Genomic DNA, 6,371 nt, shown 5'->3' with positions numbered 1-6,371 from the left:
TCCATATCTGATGCGAGCTCGCTGCAGCCTTTTACAGGGTTCGGCAGCACGTAGGCAGAGCCTGTCTGTACAGCACTCTGGGTCCGAGACGCTGTTATTCCGAAGCCGTCTTTTGTGACCGACTCCCGCTGCTTGGAGTCCCACTCTAATCCATCCTCACCGTGGTTTCAGACGTCGGGGTATCACGTCCGGGGTCACCATTTGTGGGGACGGAGGAACACACACAACGACCTCGCAATCAATAAGCGTGTTCGATTTATTATCTATAAGGCAGTCATTTTATAACGTGTAATAAGCTCATACATATTGCAGAACCTAAGCTCAGGATTGGTTGGCCTTTAATATTGCTTACATACTGCTGAAGTTATGTCTGGAGTTTTAGTCCCTTTTCTTTATCTTAGTACCAAATTCCCTTTTTAGACTTTCGGTTTCCCTCCCTGCTACATTCTCTCTGCCACATTCCCGTATTTGCTACATTCTTTGTTAGTCGACAACTTCCAAGGACACCATCCTTCAATGCCTCTTCTCTGTTAACCATTTTTGAGCCACACTATCCAGAGACCCCCCCTCCACAGGTCATCTGCAAACTTGCTCAGTGTCCGTTCCAGTGCTGCATCCAAGTCATTGGTGAGGATGTTGAAGAGCACAGGGCCCAGGATGGAGCCCTGGGGAACCCCAGTAGTGACAGGTCTGATGTCACCCCCATCAGTGCCACCCTCTGTGCCTGACCCATCAGCCAATTGCTCACCCACCACAGGATGTGTTTATCCAGCTCTGGGCTGGACAGTTTGTCCAGGAGGATCTGGGGAAAGACAGGATCAGAAGCTTTACTGAAATCCAAAGAGATCACATCTCTGGGCTTCCCTTGATCCAGCAGATGGGTCACCTTGTCATAGAAGGAAGCCAGGTTGAACAAGTGGGACTTTCCTCTCATGAAGCTGTGCTGGCTGTGAGCAATGACTGTTGTCTTTCAGGTGCTTTGCAATCTCTCCCAGCATAATCTTTATAATTTTACTAGATGCTGAAGTGAAAGTGTAGGCAGGCCTGTAGTTTCTGGGATCATCCTTCTTCCCCTTCTTGGAAATCCAGAAAATGTTCACCAGCTTCCTGTCATCTGGGACCTCTCTAGATTCCCAAGGGCACTGAGAGGCCTCATGATCATCACCCAGCAACTTGAGTACTATTGGATGAATCCCATCAAACCTAGAGGGATCCATCTGGAGTAGCAGATCCCACACAGTGTCAGGGTCAACTGGGAGTTGCTCATTCTCACAGTCGTGGTCCTCTAGCTCAGGGCACTGGGACCCCCTTAGCCCATCATCAGTGTTGGAGACCAAAGCAAAGAAGGTGTTAAACACCTCTGCCTTGTGTCTCTCCCTGTTTGTGAGGGACCATCCTCATCAGGTAACAGGCTGATGTTATTTCTGCACTGCCTTTTGCTATTGTTGTATTTTAAAACCCTTTTTGTTGTCCCCCACAATACTGCCCAGCTTCAACTCCAGTTGAGCTTTGGCCACGTGAATTTTCTCCCTACAATGAGAAGCAGCAGCTCAGTGTTTCTCCTACATCACCTAACCTTGCTCCCACTGACCACACACTATGTTTGTTTTTTTGCCTTAGCTCCAGAGGAAGATCCTTGCTCAGCCAAGCTGGCCTTTTGCCTCGCCTGTTTGACTTCTAATAGTTGGGGATTGCCTGCTCCTGTGCCTTTTGGGGGTGGAGCTTAAAAAGTGACCAGCACTGATGGACCTCAGCATCTTCAAAAGCATTTCCCCAGGGAACCTTACCGACTAATTCCTTGAGTGGCTTGAACTCTGCTCTCCTGTCCAGAGTTGAGGTTTTGCTGGCACTTTTCCTCCTGTCAACAGAGATTTTAAACTCGATCACTTTGTGATCGCTGTGGCCAAGACAGCCCCGATCATCACTTCACTCCCAGAACCCTGTTAACAAGCAACAAATCAAGGAGAGCACCTTTCCCAGTCAGCTCCCTTAGTACCTGTACCATGACATTACGATCCAAGTGTTTTAGGAATCTTCTGGATCAGCTTGTACCAGCTGTGTGATATTCCCAGTTACCACCTGTCAAAATCAGATAAGGGTGATTGATTTAGGTGTTTCTTAATGTCCCATAGTAGAGTGCCAGATGACACCCATTTGTTTGTTTGTCCCTTAACATTGCCCACGATTAGGGGATGTTGAAGGGCGTAGCCGGGAAAACCTGGCTGGCTTTTCCCTTCGTGAGTTTGCTTTGGCAGACAAGACTGCCAGTGAGGGAACAGCATGGGGGCAGCCTGTAGAGAGAAGCCAGGCTGTTGTATCCCAGTCTCGCAAACCATCCTGTCTGCTGGGGCAGAGGTTTTTACTAATTCTTCAAATGAAAATATCACCTCCTTAAAACTCCTTGAAGTGGATTCAAAGCTTCCATGCTTACTACAGCTCAGCTTTCTAGAGAGTCAAAGTTAAAAAATTATTAACACCCCTGGGGAGAATACTATAAATCTGCTAGCTCTTTATATATAAGCAGTTTGTTAATATTATGTTGCCACATCTTAAGTGCTGTACTAAGATGTGGCCTCAAAAAAATTTGTGGTTAGAGTGCAATTAAGCAGCACGGGGAATCGAAACTGATTTTCTCTTTAGTTTCCTGTTAGGAATTACTCTTCTTGTGTTGCTTGTCCTGTGACTCATGGAGAGTTTTTTCATATTTGATGCCTGAGGAGTGGTGGGAATTGGAACTGGGGACACAATAGAAACTGGGAAGTTACAAAGAAACTGTAAGCATGGAAAGAGTGCTGGGATCTCAGACCAAAGAAGCTGAATGTGACTAAATCTGTCTTAAGGCCAAAGTCACTGAGCAACAATTACTCAGTTTGATTACCTTTGGTTACTAAAATCAAAGTTTACAGTAAGCACGTAAATCACTGCCCAAGTAGCAGATCTTGAAAGACTGGTGTCAGCTGAACACAGTGACAAGCTCCTAAAACTTTTCAGCTTCCTTGAGTGACTGGAAGTGCATTGGAGGGGAAACGCATCAGAGGTGGGTGACGCTTGTGGTTCCCAGCCTGGCCACAGCCGGTGCCAGCGCTGCCCTGCTCCACCTGCAGGCTGGGCAGGGCTGCTGGGGCTCAGGGCTCACACCGTGCCTCGTCCTGAGGGTTTGTACACCTGAGGAATGGGGAACCTTTGCTTCCAGGGAGCCGAGTTTCCCCTGCTCGTGTATGCCACAGCAGTGCTCCCGTGCCCTGGCGCTGCCTCTCAGCTGAGGCACAAAGCACTCGAGCTGCGGTAGCTTTACTGCAAGCACCTTCTCAGCCTTGTCTCGCGTGTCCTCTGTCATGGCTCCCTGTCACAGCAAAACAGCTTCGCAAGGCTTAGCCACACAAATGTCAGCTAGTCCATGTGTAAATACGGGGCTCAAACAGATGAGGTTGTGGAACAAACTGGTGCCAAGTCACAGATGGCTTTGCCGTGAACTTTCCAGTTCCTTGGTAGTGAGTTTATGGCACTGCTTCATGGAGTCTCTCCAGTCTATCCCCACCCTTGGAAGTGTTCAAGGCCAGGCTGGATGGGGCTTGGAGCAACCTGGTCTAGAGGAAGGTGTCCCTGCCCATGAGAGGGGGGTTGGAACAACATGGGATTTAAGGTCCCTTCCAACCCAAACCATTCTATGAACACCAGGAAAATGCTACAAGAAACATGTAAAGTGAAAAAAATAAAGAGACCCTACAAAGGAATATTTCTCTTCATTCTGACATTGACCATCTGCCTTGAGTTTTGTTTGCCATTGCAGAGGGACCTATTGGCAGAATTTTGGGTTTCTGCACCATGTTACACGAGTAGAGATAACTGGGTTTCCTGTGTGCAGTGGTGGGAGGGGATGGGACGGCACTCAGGCCACCTCAATTGCACGCAAACAAGTGCAAAACAAACTATTTTTCCTCCCTTCCCCTTTTTCATGTGCTTTGTTTGGCTACAAGGGACTTCATGCTGCTCAGAACAACACCCTGCTTAGTGCAGTATTTTTTTTTCTTTTTCTTCCTGCTACCCGAGAGTGTAACTGGTAATCCCTGTCCTCTTGCTGCACCTTGTGTCTATCTGGTGTCACAAAGTCAGCAGATTTTGCATTGCACCCAAGAAGGACGTCCTGTGCTGTCAGGATATTCTTCCCTTGCTGTTTTCAGGCCACAAATGCAATGAGCTCCCTCTTGAATTTTTTAAATTTTTTTGGATGAGCACTCCAGATGTATTGGGCCTGCAGATAGGATGCATGTCCATCAACACCTTTCCCCTCCTCAAAGAGCTCTTTAGGTAGAGCTATACAGGGCAGTTCTTGACACTGCTAGAGGAATAGACCAGTGATGAATTATTCCTTAAAAGGCCAAGCAACAGTGACATTTGTGTGTGACTCGTGTGGGACAGGGGACATGGAGAAGGTGTGAGGCTATTTTGTATGGTCACACTCCGTAATGGATCTGGCCTGCTGTTGCCTCTTCAGGCTCCTGAGAAGAAGAAGAAAGTTTCCTCTGAATGGGTGGGACTCAGCCAGTTTCGTTTCAGATGCTGAGGAAATCTTGGAGAGACCCAGATGGGATGGAGAGACTGAGTCAGATGAAAAACAGACAGCAAGCATTAAGTGTACTTTCCTAACAAAAGCCAAGAAGTGAGAGAGCAGGATATTTGCTTACAAGAGCAAATTACTGTAGCGTGACAGTAGAACATGTGAGCTCTGCCCCTCAGAAACAGAGACTTCAAGAAAAACCTAGAAAGGACTTTTTGTTATTTGGGGTTTTTTTGTTGTGTTTATTTTCTCCCCTCTACACGTCTGAGCTGTGGGAGGAAGGAAGTTGTGACAAGAACAGAGGAATTCCCAGACACGTGTTTGGGTTGGGTTGTGGTTGGCTGCCAGGTGCCCACCCTGCTGCACTCCCTCCCCCTCCTAAGCAGGGTGGGGAGAAAATACCACAAAAAAGCTTATGGGACAGGAAGATCACTCATCAGTTACTGTCATGGGCCAAAGATGGGAATTGGGGAAAATAAATTAAATTGATTTCCAATTAAAAATAGAGTAGAATTAAGAGATACAAAACCGAAACTAAAACCACCTTCTACCCACCCACCCCTTCTGCCTAGGCTCAGCTTCATGCTTGACTATCCTACCTCCTCTCTGTAGGTGTTGCAGGGGGATGGAGAAGGGGGGGGTATTATATCCTATTTTATATCCTATATTTAGGATATAAAATGTTTGTTTTCTCAGTTATTTCCTATCAATAAACTGTGCTCACCTGCACAGACAGGCCAGGCCTACCACGCTCTGCAGGGGCTGGTCGGTGCCCGTGCTTGGCGGGTGTCCCCGCGGAGCAGCACAGTGTGGATGGAAGGATGAGCATTGCTCTGAAGCAGGAGGGGTTAATCGAAACACTTTTACTGTAAGCCCATAGGAGCCCCCCTACCCCCCTGTACACTTATAGTTTACCGTAAGCTATATTTCGTAAGCTGCATTTTGTACAAGAAGACTTTATCCTGTGCTGAGGGTATCAGACCTTAAAGGAACCACAACAAACACTGGACAAAGAACGCCAGACCCATAAATCTCATTCAGAGGAGCCAAGGTGACATTTGAATGAGTAGGGTAGGCCTAAAGCCAAGGGTTTCTTTAAGGCTGAGTGATCAGAGCACAGGAATAATAGAAAGCACGAAAGGTCCCCGAGGTGAAGTGAGGATGAGGATTAAAAACCAGCCCCCAGGATGAAGGCAAACAGGAACTCCCACCAAAATATTCCTCAAAATGGAAACCACGCCTCAATCTCTGCCCTAACTTCACCTGTTATGAATATTGTAATCAAATGATGCAATAATATGAATATGTAAAATTATGTTGTAATCATGATCAAGACATTGTATAAATTACCTGTTCTTACTGAATCACTTTGGAGTTTTTACCTGGCCTGAACGGGTAAATCTCCCCGGCGTCGTCGATAATCAATAAATACCTTGCTGCTTATGGACTTAAAACTCTGTCTCTGAGCAGTTTTACTCACCTGCCCCTTTTTTCTGGGCATCAGCTCCACCCAGCAGTGCTGACACTCCATTCCATCAACACTACATTACACTCCATAGGGCCAGGATGCAGTATAAGGTGGTGCTTGAGAGGCAGCCAAACAAGCGCCCGTTCATCACCTCATGGCAACAGTCTGGGCGTGCCCCACTGGAGGGCAAGGGGCCAATGACCCCTGCCCACATCATCTTCCTCTCCATCACCTTCCTCACCCCTAGGGACATCCCGTTAACTTTGCTAAAGGCACAATTGGTCTTACAGTCAACTTGTACAATAAAGTTACATTGTACAACACTCTGGCTGGTTTCACAATCAC

The sequence above is a fragment of the Empidonax traillii genome, unplaced genomic scaffold (assembly GCF_003031625.1).
Source record: "Empidonax traillii isolate 1590-97213 ecotype Southwest subspecies unplaced genomic scaffold, ASM303162v1 scaffold239:size738852, whole genome shotgun sequence".
In the NCBI taxonomy this organism is placed as follows: domain Eukaryota; kingdom Metazoa; phylum Chordata; class Aves; order Passeriformes; family Tyrannidae; genus Empidonax; species Empidonax traillii.
This window is presented reverse-complemented; position numbering follows the sequence as displayed.